Consider the following 24888-nt stretch of genomic DNA (forward strand, 5'->3'; position numbering starts at 1 on the left):
TGCATTTCGAGGTGCTTTCATATGCCTAGTCACCCGCTTCAAGTATCTAGATCATTACTTGCCTCTGATTAGCGCAGTGCATTTGAGTGGGGTGCTGGAGGCAAAAATTTAAAATGTATCAAAATGCAAATATGCCCCCATTGACCTCTGGAAAAATGTGTTACATTGCAAAGTACTTTCTAAGAAAGCCAGAAAGGAAGAGGAGAGAGAGTATGAATTTGCAGAGGTTTGTGATATTAAAAAAAAAATAATTGCAAACGGTTACTCAGAGGTTTGCATTCTGTGTCATGCAAAAAGAGCTTTTTTTTTTTTCTTTAAAAAAGTGGAGGGACCAGACGATGATACTCCTGCACATACTTTGTGTCTCACTCTGCTTACTTTGCTAGAAGAAGTACTGACGTGAATGGGGTTGCTTGTGGTGCATATTTTTTCAATCTGCCAAGATTCAAATATGTAGTCTAATATATGGCAATGGCCCAGAATGAGACACAGAAATTATTCATGATCCTTCTTTCAGCATGAAAGACTCCTTCTATAACCTCAGCCTAATGGCTCTGCATTTAAGAAGTAAATGATTTTTACCAAGAAAAGCGAGAGGCAGCCAAATTTGCCGGGAGAAAATAAGGGTGGTGTTAAGACAAGTGACATCTCTGCAGTGAGGTATGCCCGAGAGCTGCACCGGGGAAAAAGATGCCACGTTACCCAAGTTAGCTGAGCTGGACGGTCTTTTACCCCCACCCATCTCTTTTTACTAGAGAAGACTGCGGCTAGTTGTTGGATTACACTAGCAAAAAGAAAAATAGTCCCTCGCCCCAAAAAGGAAGCTTATGGCCTGGTTTCATCCCTAGGTTTGTGCAGTGCTTTTCTGCAAGCGCTTGTTCACCTGCAGGCACAGCTTCCCCCCAATCTCCTGACAGCCAGAAGTGGTGGTGTCCTTACAAATCAAGTATAATGCTTTCAAGTAACCTACCCTATCCAAGCCAGAGTTTGGATAGAAGTTTAACATTCGCCCAGCATTCAAATTAGTGCTGCTGATGTAACGAGGGAAGTCATTACAGCATCCTTCGGCCAGTGCCCTCGCTGCATTACGTGCTGCTGCCGGTCCGCGGCAGGGGATGGAAGGGAACCCCCATGGAGGAGCACAGCTGCTTCTGCCTGCACCCCACGGCACGTACGCTTGTTCTTCAGGCCTCGCGAGTCTCTAATGGGATAAACACAACAGTCCAGCCAAGGGAAGGGGACCAGCCGTAGCTGTGGTCGTTACTAGCACATAAAAACCACGCGGCAGAAGAGGCAGCTTGTGACCACCCCCGGCCTCCCAATGGTTGTTGTGCCATCGCTTAGCTGGTTTCTCTGTCTCTGGCTATTGCTTCATTGCACTTGGTCATAAATGAAAGCTATCTAATGCTAATGACCATGGTGCCCACCCTAATCATGCATTTGAAATATTAATAAAAATAATTTATGTCATGTGACTGCTTTTTAACTAGCTGCTTTCAGGACTTTAGATCAGGATTATAAAAGACGTGCATTTATAAATTATTAGCCTTGAGCACATAAGCACTGCATACTACGGGGAGCACTTTTGTAGCACTTTAAATTAATTTATTGTTATTCATTCCAGCTGTCTGTGATGTAAACCTTTGGCTATAAATTTGTACCATCATCCAACATACCATTAAACTAAAGTGGTGCCCGTGCTGGAGCATATAATAAAACATATGAATAAGATTTCTGCGGGGACACTTTTTTTAAACTCTCAGTTAATGACACAAGAGAAGTGAGATAACATAGTCACCCTGTAACTATGCATTCATTAAAATAGATCGGGGTGGGAGAGGACTTTTAAATTCCTACTTCTAGTGAGTTCTGACCCAATGTTTTTCTTTCCCAGATTGTTTCAATTCACGACCTAGCTCAAGCAGAAGGCTTTGTCGGAGGCCATCGTGAAGTCACTAGCTAAGGCTGCCAGAGGGGTTTTGTCGGACCTGAACTTTTCAGAACTGGAAATAGCTCCTGACCACTGAATCACAGTACAAGAGCAGAGAAGTTCTACTGTCCTATCTCCTCTGCAGGCAAACATTCTTTCTCCTGGAGATTACCATAAGGGTAACAAAACCTCACTGGCATGACTAAGACCTCAATGTCTTAATCCACTTAATGGCATAGATATATTTCGTACCAGCCCGTTGGGATACAATTTCCCAGACTTTAAAGCAAGCTGTGACAATGCAATGCTCTACCAAGTGGACTTAGAACCACTCATTGCTCTGCTTTTGCCATACAGGTCTCTTGCTCACGAGCTTGATAAGACTTTCAAGCCTGTTCGAAGGAGGTCCTGCCCATCTCAGTCCTCCACTGGTGAGAGTTTGGCGGCTGATTTCTCAGATTTAGGCCCCTGATGTCAAATACAGTTATATGAAAACAGAGGGAAAAATCTGAATGTCAGCTTCTCAGCTGACACAATAGAGCACAACTCCTTTAATTTGTGCCAGCTGCTCACACACCCCACACTTCTCAGATCTGAGGCCGAGTTACTCACCCGGTAGCAGGGCTTTTGGAAAATTGACTGAGAGCAGAAAACGATATTCATAAAGAATGTATTTTTTATTGTAACTAATCTTACTAATATAAAGACTAGTTTGATGGAATAAAGTTTTCTTTTCATTTATTTCTAAATCGATCTGAAACATCAAGGTTTGGGAATCTGAGTCTTTGATTTGTGATCATCTATAAACAACCGACAAGCAGCATGTCAGAGTTACTTGGGAACACGTGTACACCAGTAACTGCCCTTTGTATGCAAAAATTAACATCTGATGATAGGAAGATTATATAGCAAGGTACTCCCTTGCCAGAGAATTTTATTTTGATACAAAAATCTAGTTCAGTTATTGAAAATTATTGAAACACATTTAATAGAAACTTCTAAAAGGAGCCTCTAGCACACCTCCAAGCTGAATTTTGCTCTGGATAGCTGAACCATGCTGATGCTCTTATGAAAAGATCGCTGCTTCGTGGATGAAATGTACCAAAAGGTAACCAACATAGGGACAGTCTTTTTGAGTCTGATGTGCATGCCACAGCAAGATCCCCATGTGGAGATCTGTACAAGAGGGAAAGACAGTGGTGGGATGGAGTATAATGAAATAACCTGAGCTTTATTTACACTTTTGGGAAAAGCGGGTGAGAGATCAGATTGTTCTGTTCATGTTACCCCTGCCTCTCTGAACAAAACATCAAGCACTACCAATTTGCACTTTTATATCAATTCAAATGAAAACACCTTTATGGCAATCTTCTGCCCGGTTATGAAATGTCTTTCAGCTTCTGTCTAGATAGGGGGTCTTCACCTGATGAGTAGCAAACAAGGAGTTAATAACAGCTGGAGCTGTTATCCCTGGCACAGGAGGTTGGGAAGGAGATGTACACCAGGTGCCTGAGGTGCAGAGGGATGATGCCTGAGGCTGAGGGTGGGCTTTGGCTGTGCTCAGCTGTGAGCCTGAAGACCTGGATGGTTACAGCAGCCAGTGCTGTCCTGGGCTCCCCTTCCCTGTAAAGATGCTCTAGTTGTATTGAGTTTCCTCTGAATGCAGACATGCCCTGCTACTTCCAGCCACAGGGATAGTCCTCACCAGCAGTTTTGACACCCTGCCGGAGGCTATACACAGACCGGCTCCTGTATTTTTACTGATGAACTGATCTGGAGCCATTTTGCAAAGGTAAAACATTCTTGACTTGATGAAAATTTTCTTTTAACTTAATACAAAACAAGAAGAATTGGTTGTGTGAAAAAAAGGTACATAGAGCTCTCCTTTTTATTAATTATCACTGTCACTTGATGTGTTTTAAATTATTTAAGGAGAGCTTCCTTTCTTGTAACATGTAGCTTATAATTACTATGTAACTTAGATGGTCTCACAAGAAGGGATTGTGTTGTGTTTAAGTTGCAGCAGCTAACACGATAGTATTCATCTCCCAGTTGCTAATTAAACTTCACTTATCTGTGCCTCTCTTTCCTTACTGATTGCATAGAAAGCAGGTGCCTTTTTTCTTTTTTTTTTCTTTTGCCTTCTTGCTTAAACTGTAATCTTAGGAGTCGGATTGACTGACTTCATTCTACCAAAGTTAGCTGAAGTTGCCTACAGGTGCCTCATGGTTGTAAAGAGGAGCTTCTCTTTGGTTTCTGTGTTGGAGATACCTGCTGTATGTGCTTTTCATCTCCACTTGTTTGGTAGGACCAAGCTCCTTAGCCCATGGCAGCCCCCAGCAGCTCCAGCCAGGCATGAGCATCTCTGTGTGCACCACACAATCAAGCGGCCCCCTGGACATGAAAAGGGCAACTCAGGCATGACAAAAAATAATGGGTGGATGCCAGGGACCAAAGACAACAGAAGGTATCATGGCTGTGCCTCTGCAGTTTGGTGACAGTAGTAGCTGGTACACAGATGGCACGCTGTAGCTTTCATCCACACAGCTGCCCTCAGACATGTGGAAACATCATCTGAGGAGGGCTGGTAGCCTGTTCATCCCCACGCTGAGCTCACGGACACAGGGTCTTCTGCACCTGGGAGGGCACCTGCTTCTCTCCGAGTCATTACAGTGATTGCCATGCCTGCCACATCGCCACACCTGCCGCATCGCCACCTCACAGGCATATGTTAGCATTTGTGGTACTGTCAAAATATGCTTTAAAGCCCATTTCAGCAGCAAGCTTGCTTAGACGCCTTGCCAGGAAATGTTAATTACTGTGGTGCAGTCTTCTGTTTTCTGTGGCGCAGTAACAATTAATTTACACCATTTGGAAAAACACTTACATTTTTTATTAAAAATCAATAAAAGCAAATCAATGCAGTGTAAAGTATACAATATCAAAATGAAAAGCTCTTGTTTTTATACTTGAGCATCCCTAATAAAATTTCATTGTTGATTCAAGCAGCTTGTCTATTCTAATCTAATGAGAAGCTGTCATGTTTATTTTTAGCATTTTGGAAACGGCTAAAAACGGCTGCCCCGCTACGTGGCAAAGAATGCAATAATTAACCCCTGAGTTGTAAGTCAATATGCTGATGCAAATGCTGCTGCATTCATCTCTCTGCTTTGCATCACCTGCACACCTGACAGTCCATGGAATCCATTTTGAATCAGGATGGAGGTTAACTTTTATTTATAGCTGTAATTAGGAAAACACCAGCACTAATGGAGACCGCTCCATCGCTAGAATGTGTCACCACAGAGTAAATTCCACGGCAATTTTTGCATTTTTTACAGGTCAAAGAGTAAAACAAATGAATTGCTTCTTTCTGGAACAACATGATGATTTACTGGAACATTGATTTCAAAGCTTCTTTGAAAAAAAGCTGCTTTTTTTCTGCCACTGCTCCAACCGCCCTGGGTTGGCAGAGCCTGGGAAGGCAGCTCATGCCGCTCATCACACGGTTCCTCGGCTCCCCTGCAGCAAAGGCCAGGCAAAACCAACATCTCCAGGTGGCTTAAATCACAGCTCCTGCCGCTGCCACCAAGGGGACAGAAGCTCTGGGACTGGTGCAGCAGTGATCCAGGCTGGCGGCTCCAGCAGCTAGTGCTCCCTCGGTGGTGGTGGGACGTCCCCAGGTGCTGGGGTGAGGAACGCTTTGCCTTTTACAGCACAAGCTGCTGTCTCCATCATCACAACCCACCACCCAGTCTTGCACATTTCTGAGCGTATCCAGAATTATTATAGTTGATTTTTAGGAGTTAAGCAGAACAGAAAGAAACGGGGTGACTTTAATCCTCTGGATGGGCAGAGCACCATTACCTTTCTGCAGACAGAACTATCATGGGTTTGAGTTTGATGTGGTTTTTTTTAACAGTGAATTGACGGATGGTCCTTTTGAATGTGTGAAATGATCCAGATATGACAGTAGGTTTTTCAAAGCCATTAGACAACTCTGGTAGCTCATGGCAGTGGGCTGGGAGGACAAGTGTCACTGAGATAAAAATGCATTAACTAGACTAATTTAAAAGGGATGGAGAACTCACACAAAACCACTAGAAACCGCTGCTTTGCTACAGTGGTACTGGGAATCCAGACACAATAAGTGAACAGCGGAAAAAAAATAGACTTTGAAATAAAATCAAAGTTTTGCAAATTGGGACATTTGGGTTGAATTTTCTTTAGGAATTCTGAAGTGTGGCAATATGTTACTGAGACACCACAAAGTATTGCAACCTGCAGTCTGTGCCTGGCCCCTGTGCATACACCAGTGCTCCCCTCCACAGCGGCAGCTGGGGTGTAACCACCGTCTTGTTACCATCATGAATGACTCTAAGGTCTCTCACTACCACAGAAATATTGCATTAGTCTATCCTGCTTTTTGTGTGCAGTGTTATATGGTATCTTAAGTTCTGTTCTCTGTGTGGTAAAACATAACTGCTCCTGACTGACTTTCTGATGCCTGCTCCATCTCAGCTAAGTGAGCCCTGCAAAGGTAGGATGGTTATATTTACATTATATCAGCCTCTCAGATTCTTGGAATATGGGCCTTAAGCATATTATTCACGTCAGGCATACTAGTAAGTCCCACTGAGGTGAAAGGATGTGCTTTAGGGCACTGATGACTATCAGCTAAGAAAAAAAGCTGAGACTAGTTTCCTTCACATGGGTAATTGATTACTTGTGGAATAACTTCTCTCAGAAGCTATCACTTGATCTGTATTTGAAGCGTACAGGAGCGAGCTTTGTGTTAGCAGCCTCCTCCTACTGCAGAACTGATGAGTTTCAATAACACTGTAGTATTTTCAAATAGAAACAGATGTTCTGTTGGACATCCTACAACAGCAAATCGTTAGTAGGTGAGCCAGAAGTAGACCTTCCCTCTGAGAGGGCTCCACCGTGGTAGCTGTACGAGGAATGAACTCACCATTGGGCTGGACTAGCAGAATAACATTAAGACCAGAAACTTTTCATGTCGGGCTTGTGGATTTCCCACTATTAGGGAGTCAGGTAAATTAGATGCTTTGTACAATGCTCTTTAATTACTCTCCAGAGGAACTGCTCACGATTTTCCATCTAGAGCTGAAGTAGGCTGCCTTTCCATTGTTAGCATGTATCTGTACTGGATTTTTGCACAGATAAACCAGGTAGAAATGTAGGGGAGCAGCTCTGAGAACACATAATGTAAGATGGTACCTACCTCCAAGAGCTTACTATTCATCTCAACCTGGCAGAGGATAGCTAGGGTAAGAGGCAGGGACAAAGCAGGGTTTTTGCTTTTATTCAGAAGTTTATGTAGAATGAAGAGTAGAAATTGCATTTTCCCTATGTCATAAGCACATTCAAGGATTCTTTGGAACGGAAGATGCTTTCAAGACATCCACTGGCCCTCTCGTTCAGGTAACAGCGCGGCACCATGCGGGTGTGTAAGGGGGCTTTTGCGATGATACTTGTTTCTTTCTTTCTTTTAACGGATGTCATAACACAGAGAAAAGTATCAGCTGCAAGCAAGCCCTATGGTTTTGATTGTGGTTAGTCTGATGGTTCTGGTTTGCTTTAAGCAGAAGCTGATGAACAATGGTTTAAAAGAAGAAAAGGAAAACGGCCCCAGCACTGAGGTCAGCCAGCCACTTCCTACACCCAGCTGTTTCAGTTTATTTTTTTAATTAAGTTTGGCTTAAATTAATGATGACATTTTAAAGAGAACTCTTTCACCTATTTAGCTTACATTACATCTGAAACCAAGTCCCTCCTGTCCAATTGCATTTTGTTACAAGATTTGCAGTGAGGTTCCTAAAAGCCCCTGGTTTCTCCCCACTTTATTTTGCCATCTCCCTGCTCTGCTATTGCCCTCTGCCCTGCCATGCCCTTTCAGGGGAGGGCTAAAGCTATTGCTGCTGCGGCATGGAAACAAAGTGCCTCCTAATTGATCATTAATACTGCTGCAGTGTGAGGGTGTTGGGAATTGCTAGATCAAGCCCATTTACTCCGGCTTCTGGGTCAGCTCTTCAGAAGGTATAAATCAGCGTGCCTTCCCACCTCTCTCCCAGCTCAGCATAGGTCTGTGCTGTGGAGGAGCTGGTTGTACTAGCAGCAGACCTTGCAGGGCTTTTCTCTAGCAACCCGGAGTATGCTCCCCTCTTCAGAATAGCGGTAGTTTATTTCCAGAAGCCTGGGAATTAGCAGCTCTAGAAGTAACTGCTTTAATTGCCTGCAGCTTAGGTGGTGGGGGATGGAAACAGCAGCCTTAATTTTTCAGGAAAGAATACAGCTTAAATCACAAAGTTTTCTGATCCTGTGAGATGGCAGAGTCACGGGTGTGCGCATGGTCCTGATGGCCTTTCTAAGCCAGTAGAGTCCCTGCTTTTTTCACCAAACTTCACACTTGCTGTAGAGAAGGAAAATATCATCTGCTCTAGGGGTTTTGGCTTGGTTAACATGGGGTTTACTCAAACCCCTCATAACTATTAATTTAAGCCTTCTCTCCAGGCTTGATGACTTCTCCTTCTCCTTCCCAATTAGAGCAATTTTTAGTTTGCTGGGGAGACCTAACCTTAGTATTTAAGGCAAGAGCTGATGACTCACAACCAAAATAAGAAATGAAATGCCACTCCTTGTAGCTCTCCCCATTTGCTAGGCAAGCAGTAAGTATTGCATCATCACTTATTGCAGATATAAACATGATCGCTACGGGTGCAGCCCTTCTGTAAACAGTAAAACCTTAAAGATTTTTTCAATTAAAATTAATCCCACGGCCTGAGTGGTACTAAGTTTGGTGAGTCACACCAGACTACACAGGGAATGGTTCTTAACTGCAGTTTGGAGAAGGTTGTCAAAAGCGGACAGACTCATGGTGGTTTGGGCATTCCTGAGTTAGAACTAGATTGTGTCTCACCCACTTGGCTCTTCCCAGTGTCAATGAGCAGAGATAGGGCTGCACTTAGGAATAAGAGAATGACAAGTCGGTCCCACACCTGATTGGAATTCCTGAGAGAAACGAGCATGAGCTAGGAAAAATGACAGAGGATGCTCTCCTGGGTGAGTCTGTTGCTTCTGTGTGAGTCTGCTGCTTCTGTGTGATACGATTCTGAAGTTACAGCTTGGTAATGGTTACAAATGTTTTATGATGCCTAATTATAAGAACATTGTACGTTTTTGCCATCACGTATTCGTACTGAAATGCCTATCTGGCAGGTATGAGATCAAACGCAGTCTGCAGGCACCAGGTGAAACCTCCTGTAGAAGTTTCTGGGCCAAATTCAGCTAAGATAATAAATAGCTGTGTATGTATCATATAAAAGTGTCAGAAACTGAGATGTGTGGCAAAGGAGCACAACTTGCAGCGATTTGGTCCTTTCTATGTGTACAAGTCCATGTCTAAAAACAAAAGCTGTTGGAAAAAAAGTTCCTCTGTCTGTCTGCTCTCCTTCAAAAGTACCTAAGCCATCTAGTTTATTTTGGTTGTCTTTTTCCTGCTACATTATGAAGATATTTAACTTGTGTTTTCAACAAAAATAGAAACATTTGAGGAATGTAATCACATGTTGTTTTCTTCCAAGCATATCTGCAGAACCTTCTTCACTGAACTTTGCACAAATTCACAATTAACTTTGACTGACATTGAACTGCGCTTTTTTTGATGTTCCTCTGCAATGAGAGTCTCTTCTTCACTTGAAAACATTCTCCAGCTGTACTCTGGTCTCTGTCTAAGGTGTTAACAACCAGACACTAGCACGTTGTTTTCAATTTTGCCTCTGTTGGAGACACTACTTTAAATTTAGGCTTTTCTTTTACTGGCAGTAGCTACAATGGTCTAGGCTTTAATCACCAGCAGCTGTAGAGATGAGAATAGGATTGCAAAAGCAAATGTCCCCTTGAAGATCAGCTGAATTCACATCTGCATGTACCCTTTTTTCTTGTATTATGCTCCAATTTAGTAAGGTTTTGCATACCTTGGGAACTTGAACTTGGCTCTTTTCCCACCTCTGAGTTAAAATCATGCGTAAAATATTTATTGTGTGGGGAATGGTGATGTGAGCTGGGAAGAGTGTCTTTTGCCTGGCTTATTTCAAAGTAAAATTATACAGAATTTAGCTTATTGTCTTGCACGTCATAAACATCCACAAAACCCCTCCTGAAATCAACCAGACGATTTGCGTTAGCCCAGCCTAGCAGATGCAGGAGTCTAAGAAAAATCCAGCTCGGTCTGGTATGTAATATCCAGCTTTTCACACTGTAGGCAGGTGGTAAGGCACAGAAGGGGATTTGCAGGCTCTGGACCACTGAAAAAGCTACTACTTCCCGATGGCCATCCCACTGTCCAGCAGAAGTCGCTGGTGCAGTGGTGGCAGAAGAGGTAGTTCCTCTGTTCCTGGCCCATTCCAGCTCACCGTGTGGTGTATGAACTCCAGCGGCCATTGATTTCCATCGATGCTAATGTGCTGGGCTGTGCGCTGCAGCAGGACGGGTCCCTGGTTTGTGGCTCCGGTCAGGTTCTGGGAGCTGAGGTTATCACCTCAGCAGTAACCTCTTTAGCCACCAAAGTTGAATCCAATTCAATCATGAATCAGTGCCGTTAATTAATTCTCCTTTATAAAAGCCCAAAGCAATCATACGGATGTCAATGAAAAAAGTCCCAGATGAGAGTTTGATTGTTTCCTCAATATAAATAATAAAAAAAAGTAGTTAAAAAGCTAAAAACCAAATTGCTCCTTGGGGGAATGTATTAGGTCATTGATATATCACATGCATATTTCAAAAAAACTTGTGTGCTAACAATTTAACCCTCACAGCTTCTCAGGGCAAAAATAATTACTGCTGTGAAAGAATTACTTACCTTCTCACTATTCCTTTAAACCACATGACATTAGTTACAAAGTAAGAATATCTTTTTAGTGAGAAAAATTGTGCCTAAGCTAATTTCAACTACACTCCTGTATTTTAATGTATCGAGTTTTTCCTTCTTAAAAAAAAAAAAAAGCAAAACCAACAAAACACCTTACAAGTTGGCCATAAAGACCTCCTAAACATCATAGCTATCCACCACATCTCTCAAAACCTCTCTACGACCTCACATTCAAACAAAACAAAAAAAATCAGTCTGAATAATTTTCTGTAAAACTATGCATAGAATAATCTCTCCTTATATGCAAGTAGATCTCTCTACTCTTGAAAGAGTGTTGTTTATGCTCAACCCTGCATATTTCAGAGCTGTGAAGAGATATGCAAGCTGTAAAGGACAGTAGAAACTTTTGGTAAAGACTATATTCTGAAATACCTATGGTTAGGTCAACATTGGTTTCCTCTTCAATGCAGGCATAACAAAAGAGGTTGGAAAGGAGAAGTGCTGGTCCAGAAAAAAACATTTTACTTTGGTCCTTTGGTGTCCTGATATCCTCCTGGCCTCATTAGAATAAGTCTGGAAATGTTATTTTGATGTGTAGGGGCTGAGCACAGGACATGGCTTCTGGCGGTCTGGGTTGGGAGAATCGATCACAAGGAGCAGGAAAATGCTCTCCCCCCACCCCAAGTGACCACCCCAGAGAGGGAAGCCAGGGCCACAGGTCAGCTGGGTTGCGCTGGATCGCATCCACAACGCCCTGACCTTCACTCTTTTGGAGTGGATTGGCCACATCAAAATATATAGCTGTGGGCCTTGCCGAGCTGCCCGGTGACAGCATCGGTGACTTCAGCACGTGTGTGTGAGAGGGGCGTTTTGGTTCAAAGCACTCACAGTGACGAGAGGCTGTGCTGATGGCCACCAGCATGGTACAAATACAGCTTGCTTCCATGGAGGTGTGCTGTGCGGTGTGAGGAGATGTGGAGGCATCTGAGGGCACAAACCCTGCTGAGGTACCATTTGTCCGGCCTCAGGCTAGGGAAAAAAAAATTGATTTAATCCAAGTTCTTGGGAGTGAAGCATGTTGTTTGCTCTGTATGGGCTTCACCTCCACGGGGGGTGCAAGAGCAAACAGCATGTGCCACAGCAGGGGCAAATGGAGAAACAAGGTCTAGGAACAAAACAGAGGCAAGCGAGGGCATGGCATAGGTGCACCGCCGTTCAGATGGAGCAGCTTCACTGTGGTGACTTGTCTTCCATAAATAGAATCGTAGAATCATTCAGGTTGGAAAAGACCTTTGAGGTCATCAGGTCCAGCCATTAACCCAGCACTGCCAAGCCCACCGTTAACCCATGTCCCCAACTGCCCCATGTACACGTTTTTTTAAACGCCCCCAGGGATGGCGATACCACCTTCCTGGGCAGCCTCTTCCGATGTTTGATACCTACAGGACCCCTGGCACTCAGCAAGCAAGTGATGGTTAAGGTAGTTAACTGCTGTTTGAAATCTCTGATTTGCGGCTTCTTTTTTTCTTTCTTTTTTTTTAATGACTGAGCTTCACCATAGCACCTGGGAATATTTGTCCTGGTAATGATTAGGGAATAAAACCTCTGGCAGTAGGATTCTGCGGGAGGGAGGTGAGGCCGATCCAGTGCTCGTGCAATGGCCTCCCAAGCTGGGGTTTCATACAGCATAACGAGGGGTTGAGTGAAAGCAAAATTATTCTTCAAGCTCAAATTAGGGCATATTTAATCTTCTTTGGAAGTAACAACAAAAAATAAGCCAGTGTGCTTTTAAAGAGAAATGTAATAGAAGATGAGCCCACGCCGGCCAGCCCTGCCGGAGCCCAGCCACAGCTGTGCCCCACGGCCGCGTTTTGTCCTGGGAGAGCTGCCGGGAGCACGGCCACCCGGTCCCTGTGAGCAGAGCCCCTGCCGAGCCACAACCAGCAGGCTGCCGCAAACAACGCTGCCACGAAAAAGGCTTAACAATGTTTAAACTGGGAAACTGAGAAAAAAAATCTCCTGTAAAACCACCACAGCCTGGTTCATCCCTAACACAAGTGTGGCTTCATCAGGGAGCCCGTCCCACAGGGGCAGCTGTCTGTGCCACCACTGTTCCCCACTGGATTTTTCCCTAGCACTAAGGAAAACTGCAATATTTGTGGCTATCGGCTTTACAGGAGCCTGGGGCCTGCCAGGGACAGGGCTCCCCTGACCCTGGAGCAGACCCTGCCTGGCTCCAGGCTCTGGGGGAGTGATGGTCTGGGGGCACCGCCGTTAGGTGCAGCGCTGCGCCTGCTTACTGCTGCACCTGAGCACAGCAAAGCCCCTGGGGAGGCGGCAGGGCCGGGGGCTAGCAAAAGGAAAAGCAGCGTGTTGGGTTTTTTCTCCTAGTTAAACACAAGCTGTGAGAATCTGGCAGGTTTTTTACAGAGTGTAGTTATATATGCTTAAGTTACAACAGCATTTTGTGCCCCTGCTTTTGTTGCAGCAAGCCACACCTGAAAACTGGAGTTCAGAGGCAGTACGGCAGAGAGGCTGCTCCCGGGAGAGGGGAGATGGGGGCTGCCGCAGAGCAGCCAGCAAAATCCCTCTGCAGGACCACCCCAGTGTCCCCATCCCAGCTGGCACGAGGCCAGGGAGCAGCCACAGCTTTGACATGACTCAGTGTCACGGTGCCGAGGTCTAGGTTGGGCGGCTGGACTGAAGGGACAAGTGTGAGGGCAGGACCATGCCCCGGCCACCCCAGCGCCAGGGACGGCTGTGGGCTGTGCCGGGGTCCCACCGCCTGGGAGGCATGGAGCCCAGGCTGAGCGCTGTGTGCAGGGGGAGAGCACCCCCGGCTCCAGCCCCTTCCCGGCGAGGCATGTGTGTGAGTCCTGGGGGGTGGGTTTGGGCACCTTGCCCTCCGAGTGCTGCTAGCCACATCAGCGGAGGCATTTATGAAAGAGGGAGGCGCAGGCTGCATAAGGCTTGGATGAATTGCCCCCACCCCCCATAGCCCCCCTTCTCAAGGGAAGGGTAGGGCAAGCAGTTTGCAGACTGAGATCTGCTAAGCTCCACCTAAGAGAAAAATCACAACATGAGCAGGGCAATAAGACCCAGACAGGATGCCAATATATTTTTTTTTTAATGGGTTAAATTGGAGCCAGTTGCAGCAAACAACACTGCAGATTTATTCAGCTGTGGAAGAACTGGCACACAGCAGGTGCCTCGGAGGGACAGAGGGAAGGAGCAGAGGAAAAATGAAAAAGGCTGATGAGAGCGAGCAGCCAGGGAGAAACCTCTGGAAGGTTCGGGCATGCAGGCGGCTGCACTCATGCTTTATGTCACTGCAGAACATTAAACGAGCACTTAAAAAGGTAATTAGCACCTTTTCATTGGACCAGAAATCAAAGGTGTAATTTACCAGAAGTCAGTGAACAATGTAAGAGATCTAATTTAATCACGTTGCGTAGCTTAGCCGGGGTAAGAAATCAGCAGCCTAGCTCGGCTGAGCGGCCACGCTCGCGGCAAAGCCGTTTGCACTCCCCCGACAGGCCAGTGCCACCGTCACCATCACCAGACCGCGCGCAGTGCAGGTGGCAAAGCCACACAGGGTATTTGTGCTATTGGAATTCTGCTGCGTCGTTCTCGTTATCTCACAGTGAAAGCAGAGGGTCCATGACGTATAGAAGAAAAGGCTTCCGTCTAGAAGAGGTGGCAATTTGTGGCCGGGCTTTGGCATGGCAGTTCAGGTGTTCTCTTCCACAGCCTCTGCACAGGGTGATGGGATCAGACTGCTCCAAAGCTCAGGGATGGGGTGGAAACAGAGGTTTTGTTTCAGCCCATTGTAGCTGAAAGGCAGCCTTTCAATATTCAGATTTCAGTCTAGTTTTCGGACTGTCCGGTCCTGTCTTAAGGATTTGGAATGGATGATTCAGCTTGCTTCTAGTTTTGGTGTCAAATGAAGTGTTCAAAAGATCAATAAAAGACAAAAACACTTTTAAAGTTTCAGTGCCATACAAAGCAACGGAGCTTTAGCTCAGTTATTTTTCAAGCCACAGCTACAGTGCAAAGCATATAATCTTTACTGGGATTTCGTAAATAAAAATGTGAACTGTATGTGAGCACAATAGTAAAATCAAGCTGTTAGCTGAATAACACAGAGAATCGTGTTCAATACTATGCTACCTAATGAGGATTAACCTTTGTCCCCGGCCACTACTGTTTTTTCCAAGCTTTCTTTTTTTCCCTACTAAATCTTCATATGTGTTTCTGTGGCAGCTCAGAAAACATGGTAGCCAGAGCTCTAGATGAAAACAGCTAGTCACAGCGGTCACCTTTTGCTAAAGCCAGGCAGATCCCCTGCCATCGTTTCTCCAAAGGGCTTCACAGCGGCATCTGAGGAAGGAGCCCAGCTGCAGAGCAAGGCTGTTTGCACCCACACACAGCCCTTCTGCCAGGGACCCCAGCGTGGCCAGCGGAAGATAACGGGCTTGCAGGTGATGTGGCCTCTAATAAACATGTCACCAGAACAATTTGTGCTGGCTCCTATGTGATAGCCCTGGCACAAAGATCTGATCTCACTTCCTAAGAGCTGTAACCTCAAAAAAAAACCCAAAAACGTGTAATAACAGTAATGTCACTAAGCACGGGGAAACTTCAGACTCTCCACTTCAAATGTATGTCTGGATTTTCCAAGGGTTAGCAACTCAGGAAGCATAGGGACTGAGATTTGGATAGAGTGGGGAATAATCCAGACAAGCAGTAACCATTCCAATTCCAGAAAACTAGAAAAGCAGTAATCGAAGTAGGGGATCTGGCGATCTGTAAGAAAGATCCATTTTCCTTAGGGAAAATCTGACAAGCAAAGTGTGTCTCTTACTGCAAGACACTTAATTCAATCTCTTACTGTGTTCCTAATTATTACATCTCATTATAGATTATCCTAAGCATATTGGCAAGGGATATATACTGTGCTATTGTTGAGTGAGCTCCTGGGACACAAGGTGTTAAATGTCTGAATCTCTGGTTGATTTCAGTGGTTTTATCTTGCTTAACCACACTGTAAAACCATATTGTTGCAAATTTCTCCTTGCTGGTCAAATTTAGCATCTGTTTTGTGCAGGCGCAAGCTGATACCTCCTAAAGAACCATCTTTCCCATTGTCACAGTTGTCCTCCACCAGACTTTTTTTTTTCTCCAGCTGACCTCATTTCTTGAATCTTTTTTTGTTGTTGTTGTTTTGTTTTGTTAAATCTATAGCATAAACATTGATCATTTCAAGTTTCACTGTAAAGCTGTGTCACATGTTGGTTCTCGCTTTGTATTGCGGTCTGGTACCACACTCTTCCAAACCCTATGGTTCTTGCACATACTTTGTACTCTTTGTCAGTGGATGTGATACTACTGTCGCCTATATCCTATATTCATCACTAAATAACATCCTACAAACCACTTGAAAGGTTTGGACCTTGAGGATGAGTCCATATTAAGTGAGTTAGGATATTAAGCCACAGGGAAAAGATATTTGGCCATAAAGCATGGAAAAGAGCTCCCAGAAAGGAAGAATTATTTTGTTACCGTGAATAGGTAACAGGAGAGGGTCTCGCATAGGCGCTGTGTTTCAGCACCCACATAAAATATACTATGGCCCTAAAAAAAATAAAAAATAGCAGTGGTTAAGTGTTAAAATGAATTGATGCAGGTTTTTGTTAATAAAATGGGGGAAAGGCCCCCAAATCATTTTATTTATTAATTTCTAGCCACTACTCTTAAAGCAATCCCCTAAAACCACCTCTGAAATGCTTCAAAAATCTCCAAGAGAGTTACACAACAAATGATTCCAAATAACCATTGTATAGTCACATGGTGACTTGCAATACAGCTCCTGTTTCTTTGTCTCCTAATTATCATCATGTACTACACTTGATGACTGTATTAACATATACAGCAGGCCGTGTTGACAGAACAGCTTTGTACTGGGAATGGTGGGACAAGAATGAGCCAGAAGGCCAAAGATGTGGTTGACATGACTAGCTTTTGGGTACAAGCCTTTTTAGGCAATTAACTGCATTTTTATCAAGCATCACAAGCACAGTTGCATATGGAAAGGTAAAATAGATGGGACAAGCAAATTGCAGTACCGTTGAAGTTCCCAGTCTTGGGATGTATGCAGAATAGGGGTTAAAACTATTATTAGAAATTTATTTCTAACTGTGATTTTGCTGTTTACGTAAACCAAACAGATCTGGCATGGCTTGACTGCTGGGTTTAGTGAGAAGGAGAATGAGAAAAGAAAAATCTCAATAAAGTTCAGGTTTCTTAGTCTGACTCCTGTGCAAAACTCCAAGGGAGTGCTGTTCTGTCCTTGGAAAGTCTGCTTTTATCTCTGTGAAAACACTGGATCTTTCCACTGCAAAGGACTCTGACAGCGTTTTCTCCTGCCTCAGCTTCATACTAAAATATCTTGAAGTTCAAATACTCCGTGATGGACTTTAATTGATTTCCAGTCAAGACTTCTTAAATCACATTTCTGAAAAATCCACTTATTATTAGCAGGCTATTTCCCCCATTTTAGGCAGTCTGTGGTTCTTGAGTTTTATAGCACAGGGAGCAAAATATATTTACATGCAGAAAAAAAAAAAAAAAAAAAAAAACAGAGGACAAAATTGGAGCGCTGGAGCCAGCACGGTACAGCTGTGCTCTGTGAAGTGCTGCAGCCAAAGAGACCAGCAGCTGCCTCTAAATATAGACATGGATATTAAAATGTTAAAAGTTCAATACACAGAAAACAAAGTGAGGAAAATTGTAAGTTTCAAACAGCCCCTTTCTCTTTTTCCCTCATACATGCCGCAGCCCCAGCAGTCTGACCACAGGTCTGTTTGATATTTATAAAGTTCAATTCAGCCACGTACCACAGAAACATGGAAGACAAAAACCTCACATAAAAAACTTGTTCAAATGGGCTGCTACATGGTGCCTGAAGCTGATGAGCATGGCATGTAATGATGGCTTTGGGTCTTCTCCCCTGGGCCTGGGTCAGACCTCCCCTTGTATTCCATAGGAACATTTTCACCAAGTTCATGGTCTGTGAATTGGACCCTTAGATGTTTGTACAGGTAAAACTTTCAAAGGGAAAGGACTCTGGGGAGCAGAGCATTTATTAAACCTCTTTAGTTCTTCATTCTGATAGAGAAAAAATCTTCAATGTCATAAAAAATAGTTCAATCTCTTGAAAAGATTTACCGACACAATCTCACTTAGAAGTTCAACATATTAGCTGTTAAAATGGATTCCAGCAGCCCTCAGTACTTCTGTCCAAAATTTCCAAAAACTCACCTGCCCAAGTGCAAAGTTAGGACCCATATCGAGGAAATGTAAATATGCTGTTATATCTTTCTAAGCTGCTAGCAAAAGTTTGTAAACCTAGTTTCCATAGCACACCATTGAACAGACAATGCTGTGTCCTGGTCAGAAAAAAAGTTAAAAACAAAACAAAACCACATTGCCTTCTCCTTAGAGAAAACTTTGAAAGGGACATGACTTACAGCAATTTTTTTTTAATCATTTTTTCATTATTCTTTTTAGCCATGGTTCCATTAATTTTCAGGAGGATTTTAAGGCTATAGCACATCTCCATCCCTGCCTGACGGGGAGGGCTTTAGCCGCTGGGAAAGCCCGCATCCTACGGGCTGCAGCCTGGCCAAGTGCATGCCGCTGCACTGGCACCGGTCGGGGTGGGGGTCGCTCTGTGTCCCCCAGGGTAATGATGAAACGTGGCCTTTGGACATGTCTGTTTGCACGGTTTTTGGAGTGGCAGACAGCTAGCAGGGATGTGGGGCTCAGTGAAGTGCTGCGCTGCAGTTGTACAGGCAGTAGGAGGAAAAGAACTGCTAGGAACGGTCGTAAAGCAGGATGGGAATTAGCCTGTGGAAGTGGATGCTGCTGTCAATGCAGGTACCAACCGCAGCAACAGATGCGTGTGGGACAATTCATTTCTATGCAGCTTTCCATTGCGAACAAGTAAAGCTTATTTCAGAATATTTCAGAAGAGTTTGACGTTAGCTTAAATCTAGCACTGATGCCAGGAGTAAAACTTACATCGATTTCCAATTGACTTCATTAATATTTTATCAGAACGTGGCCAAGCATCACCTCGCAGCCTTACATGCTCACTTCACCTCTTGCTCCTGGGGAGACTTATTTTTTAAAAGCACAGCTCTGCAGAGCAGAGACCACCGCTGCTGTCTGAACAGGGGGCATCACACATACGACGAGTGCTCCAGAACATGCTGAGCAAAGTTCTGGGAGGCACTGCTTCACGGCACAGACATGCAGAATTGCTCATGCATGACTGGAGGCCAAATAATACATTCAAGGATGCAAACTATGACAGTGTGAAGCAAGATTTCTTCTGCAATAGCGTCTGACAGGGCATTTTAAGGTCATACTGCACTCACCTTGCTTAGATGAAACCTTTTTGATCCTGGTAGAGATGCAGATAAACCAGAGGGGCATTGCCTGCAGCAGGTAATGCATGTGTTACAGCCTCATGATTTTAACACACCGTGCGAGTCTTAGATGTGCTGGTCCAAAATGAACAGAAAATAAAGAAAATGAGAACATGACCATCTCTGTTACAGAGAAGGTAGCGCCTTTTCCTGAGCAGGAAATTATGTCCTTACACAGGCTCTAGCCAGGATGAAACTGCAGAATGAAAGCCTTATCTAGGGGACTTGACTTTTTTTCTGTACCATCCCAAGACCAGCAGATCTCCAAGAAGGCAACCTAAAATTGTCAAAACATTCTTGCTCACTCCCGTTTCTCAACATTTCGGCTAACCACAGAAATAACAGTGGTATCACATGTTTTTTTCTTTTCTGATGAAATATTTTTCAGTGTAACAAAGTGAAACCTGCTAGAAATGCACTAGTAAAATGTACGTGTTTGGATATTAAGTATTTTTTTATTTTAGAATCTTGATTTCATTTTAAAATCAGCATTGTTAGTTTCATTAAATTAAAAAAAAAAAAAAATCAAATTGTTTCCCAAACTATATTTGTTTCTAGAAATGCAGGCAAAGGCTGAGCAAGAGCTCCTTAACACTGACATGAAAGCTGTCAGAGGAGACAAACTCTCTTGAAATTGCAAAATAACTTGCCTTATCTTATCAGATGCCACAACACAGCCCCTGTTTGAATTTTATACCGCTGTAACACTGACAGTTCTCACAACTGTAGCTATTCCGAGTGATGAGTGCAGAGTTAGGCCAAAATTGCAAAGGTAGCTGGCAACAAACATCAATGCCTGGTAGCATGTAAAGAAACAAATGGTTTTGGTGTCTAACTCCCAGTGAGTCAGCTATTCAAAGTGGCCTGCACCTCCTGAGGAAAGGACATGTTAGGAGTTAGCAATCTGCTAATCCTTCTGTGGTGACGGAATTAAGTAAACCATCATAAAAACGTTGGAGGTGAAATAAAGGATCCTGCATGGTAGAACATCCTGAGCAACAGAGAGAGGGAGGTCCAGGTTTCTCTGTTGCATTGGGAAAGTACCAGGTCAAGGTAAGCACGATGGTTTTGCCGGTTTTCCTGCTTTTATTTCAGAAGCTTTTCTTACACAGCATCAATTTCACGTAGGCACCAGTCTTGGTGTGAAGACAATCTAAAGGTGCACCTTAAAAAAACGTAAACGGTTCGTCCCAGCGCCACAGCTCTTTCAGATATGATCAACTTCTACATGCACAAACGGGCGGGTATATTGGCGTGCTAAAAGAAAGTGACCCTACCACAAGACATGTGAAATAAATCATGGGTATACTGGACTTATACAGAGCATGGCAGATTAATTCTTTGATTTCATAGTTTATATATATGCAGCTTATTGGTGTATTATTGGAGGTTAAATTGTAGTCAATAGTCATATCTATGCCTATTTGGTTCCTTTCTGAATTTGGCCCAATTACTCTTAAATACTAAAAATGAAGGATTCTGATAGTAACTATTTTCAGAAAACATTGTAACTGTGGGAAGACGACTAAGAGAGGAAGAAATGATTCTGAATAGTACCAGCAGCCTGATTCACTCAGCACTTGAAAGGCGAAGTAACCACAATGCAAACACCTGGCAGAGTAGCTAGAAAGGGGAACGTTATCCGGAAGATCAACATGATGCAGGATTTTTTTTCTGGCATACATTTCCTTTGGTCCATTTGGTCAAGATGGGAGTAAAGTTGGGAAGTGAATGTGGTATACAGTGCCTGGGGACAGCGTACATCGGGATGGCTTTGCATAGAGTGTAATATGCAGAAGACTAACCAGAAAGACTATTTATTTATTTATTTATACAGAAGAGGCTGCAGTACCAGCTGGGTAGCTGAAAATGGTTCAGCTTCCAGACACTCAAAAGAGCCCTATAGCCTCAGAGCTTTAAAATGAAATATAGAAAATGGACCTGCCCATTAATCATTGCAGGCTCCACGCCTGCACAGGTCAAATAGCATGCTAAATGACTATCTGCCTGCCTACAAGCACAATCACCATAATTTTAACCCTGGCAAGATGCTGGAAGAGTGCAGACCTCTTGCTTCCTTCTTAGAAAAGAGCTTTTATTATCTGCATCGGCTGCACTTTCCTACTTTGTACATAACGGTGGCTCCAAAGGCTTTGCAGCAGTTGTACTTGAAAGGTATTCAGGAAGAACCTGAAGTTGCAATTAACTATGGTAAAGAAAAAAAATACCCTCCTTCCCACCCAGAAGCAAGCAGGAGCTTTTCTGGGCATTTCCACTCCTCCGTTCCCGAAGGTGGGAGACTGACCCTTGTCCTTCCCTACAGACCACACGCAGTCACTGACGTGGGGAGCTGGTGGTTGCTGCTTCCCAACAGGCTCTTGATTGTCACAGTGGAAGGGAAAAAATCGTTGAGCTATTTGATGTTATTGTTCTGTTTATGTGTATTTTTAATGGTTTAGAAAGGGAAACTAGAACATGCTGATTTTTATCTATGTATCCGTTGTGAAAGGCAGAAGCAGTCGTAAGAAGTGATAGGAACTGTGATACTGTGAATGAAAGAGTATATCGTAAATGGAGACACTAAAACTTCTTTTTTTTTAATGTGAGCTATATAATTCTCAAAGTAAAGGCATTGTTTGGGGTGTGGGAGGTTTAGAAAAGACTGAGAACTGATACCTTCCTCAAAGTACTCTACAAAACTCTTTTTTTTCCTCTAGCTTTATGAAGAAAGAGAGGTTTAGAACTGACTAGAAAAGGATAAATTTGGACCAAAAAAAAGCCCCCCACAACTCTTTAGATTAATTTTCTGCAGTAATTTTATCCTTCTACTCCTAAAATCACTAAGAGTTTCAAAGGGCGTTGAAACCCTTCTGTATTTTTAGTACCCATATTCATGAAAATATTATAAACTTATATTTGATGTTAAAAAGCAGATCGTCAGGGTCAGCTAAAAATTACCTGCAAGGTAGTTACTGCCTCCATGCCTCTCTTCAGCTGCTCGAGTCCACTCTGCATCTTCCTGGGCACAAGAGTTATCCTCGTTTTCCTCACAGTCTGCCCGTGACACAGCAAACGTTCTGCCAAGAGCAAAGCCCCGTGTGCAGCGGTGGCGGCTGCTGATGCGTGGGGCAGGTTTGCTACAAAAACATTTTTGTTACAGCATGAGATTTGTCATGCTAGCGTAAACCTTCGTGTGGAGGACTTTATCTATGCTTAGTGAGATCATTGTAAAGCAGACGTAAGTAAATTAACTGGCAGAAGACAAATGTCACTGAAGTTAGTTTAAGAAATTTAAGCTTACCCAAAATGAAACCTGCTCCCTTTGGACTTGCCTGCTGGAGGATATTTGTGCAGCAGATTTGCATCTTAACTTTAAAACCAAACTTAAATGTTATCGCCTATTTGATTATTTTTTTTTTCCTTTGTTTTGCCACGGACTCCGGCTGGCAGCAGGGAAAGCCCCAACGGCCGTGTCCATGCCTTGCCCGGGCAGCCAAAGGGTTTGCCCGTGCCGGGAGGGCTTGGCCAGAACTGCCGCTGCTGCTGCACCGCCTCTCGCTGCTCTTGCACACGCGGGGCTTTATCTGCCAGGGAACGGGGGACCTGCTCGCACCCAGTGTGGTCTGTAATCGTCATAACAAAAGATATAAATCACACGAACTTAGTTTGACTTGCAAGGAAAGGGTTATAGTTTTGCTATAAAGGTTTATTCAAGCTGAGGCGCTGCTGAAGCTTACTCTGCCGTTAGGGGGTTACTTTATTTCTGGGTCTGGACTATGAAGCTAGAAAGACAGGCTAGGCTGTGGCTTTGCTCCAAGCCTGCGTATCAGTACTCGCCTGCAACAGGGTAGAAGTAAAAGGAGCCCCTTTGAAAGCTCAGAGGAGAGGGATGTGGAAGAAGCAACCTTCTACAAGCTCATACCTCTAAGCAAAGTCAGATGCCCCCTTCTCTCTTCTTAACCATCTCAGCTGCCCAGAACCAGGAAATTTGGGAACTACAACACCATTTCAAATTCTTCCCCCTGTTCAACCCACCTGCCCAGGACTTACTTCATCTTCTGCTTTTCATAAACTTGTATTCCAACTAACACTGGAGCATGTGTCTGCATGCCAGCTGCCCTTGCACAGTGCTGCATGCCACAGAACTCCGGAGGCGGCCCACAGAGCACCTACCGCGGTGGATTCACGGGGCAGGTGGTTCTGCAGAAGTCAGGATGTCCCAGCTCCCATGTTTGCTCACTATATCCTGTATATTTCTGCTAGAATAACGTTTCTCTTCATTCCAGGCAGCAGTACAAAACAGCTGTCAATCAGTAAAATCCTTCACAACCTGTGCGATGGCCACTGCCATTACAAGGTGCCCATGGCACTGATCTGTTATGAGCCGTTCTGTTTCAGTTGAAAATGGCAAAACCATACCTTTCATGTAATGATGCTATAAGGGATCCCCCTTTGATGAGCTTCGATGAATCAAGAGTTTTCTCCTCAGAGTTCTGCCATTTAATGAATGTTTCCCTGTTTATCAATAGCAGCAGTGTTAGGTGAAGAGCTGTTTGCTGCCTTTACAGGCTCCGAATGAAGAGAATGACATAAAATTTGATGCACTACACCACAGATTTTCTCCTCTCCCAGCATGAAAACTATTGAACTGTTAAGGACGTGATGGGATTTATTTTTCCAGTTCCCCTTATTAAATGCAACGTGCTGAAATAGGGCAGACCTTAAGGTCTCTTTGCTAGTTCCAGATCTGGTTTCTTCTGGTTGTCTCCTGCCAGATAGGTCATTAAAATTGTCAGTGGTGCCTCGGAAGGCAGATCTGGACCTTTCTTTCAGAAAGGACACTTGTTTATGACAGCTGCTGCCTTACTCTGCAAAAAAACAGTAAGTGAGAGGGTCTCAAAGCCTGCAGAAGCCTTGGCCACATGCAGGCGACTTCTGGACGATGGGAACAGGAGTGCTCTCTGTGCTGGCTGGAATTTCCTTTCTCAGGAGTTGCAGCTGGCACTCTGGGCCTCCCAAAGATGACTGCAATGAAGTCCTTTTTTCCAGACTAAATAACCATGCTAATGTAAGCAGCTCTCTCAGAGGCTTGAATATTTTAAACAAGATTTTTTTGATTCAAATCAAGCAGGTCTCTTACCTCTCGCTCTTTCAGAAGCACAAAAAGGCTTGTGGGACTTCCAGGAACACACTAAGAGAGACTCTTATTGCTTTCCCTCCCCTGATCTCATTCACAAATGCCTTTACCATTTTGTCTGGGTTTGGATGAACCTTTCTGCGAGCTCATCAGTTTGAACGAAAGCCTCCATATGTGAAAGAGACTGTCCTATGGACTTGAGCAAGTTCTTAATGAAGCCTTATATGTTTTAAGCAGCCAGTTCTTCATCAACGAGCTTCACAAGCTGTATCTAAAGTGTTTCCCAGTCTATCAAGATTTCCTCGCAAAACACTGGCAAGCACAGGACCCTCTTGAGGGACTTCAGTTCTATTAAAGGAAAGAGCTTTGTGATAAACTGCATTAGTGAATGTTAGGTTTTACCCTTGACCTGAGTGACATCATTTCAGGGTCTTCCTCA

At 44.0% G+C, this 24888-nt stretch overlaps 1 protein-coding gene and 1 long non-coding RNA gene across 2 annotated transcripts in view; one reads left to right on the top strand and one right to left on the bottom strand.

Moving 5' to 3' along the window:
• The window catches only part of LOC308069138, a 143669-nt gene that overhangs the window by 116110 nt on the left and 2671 nt on the right, over positions 1–24888 (top strand). Inside the window, exon 4 of the long non-coding RNA XR_013930292.1 lies at positions 1–24888. This exon is cut by the window's left edge and continues 13056 nt beyond it; it is cut by the window's right edge and continues 2671 nt beyond it. This is a non-coding gene — a long non-coding RNA (uncharacterized lncRNA).
• The window catches only part of LOC308069128 (uncharacterized protein), a 45379-nt gene continuing 32827 nt past the window's right edge, over positions 12337–24888 (bottom strand). Inside the window, exon 2 of the mRNA XM_080400922.1 lies at positions 12337–24888. This exon is cut by the window's right edge and continues 7440 nt beyond it. The gene's annotated coding sequence lies outside the window, so the exon portion shown is untranslated.

This window comes from Falco punctatus (assembly GCF_963210335.1).
Source record: "Falco punctatus genome assembly, chromosome: 9".
Taxonomy (NCBI): Eukaryota; Metazoa; Chordata; class Aves; order Falconiformes; family Falconidae; genus Falco; species Falco punctatus.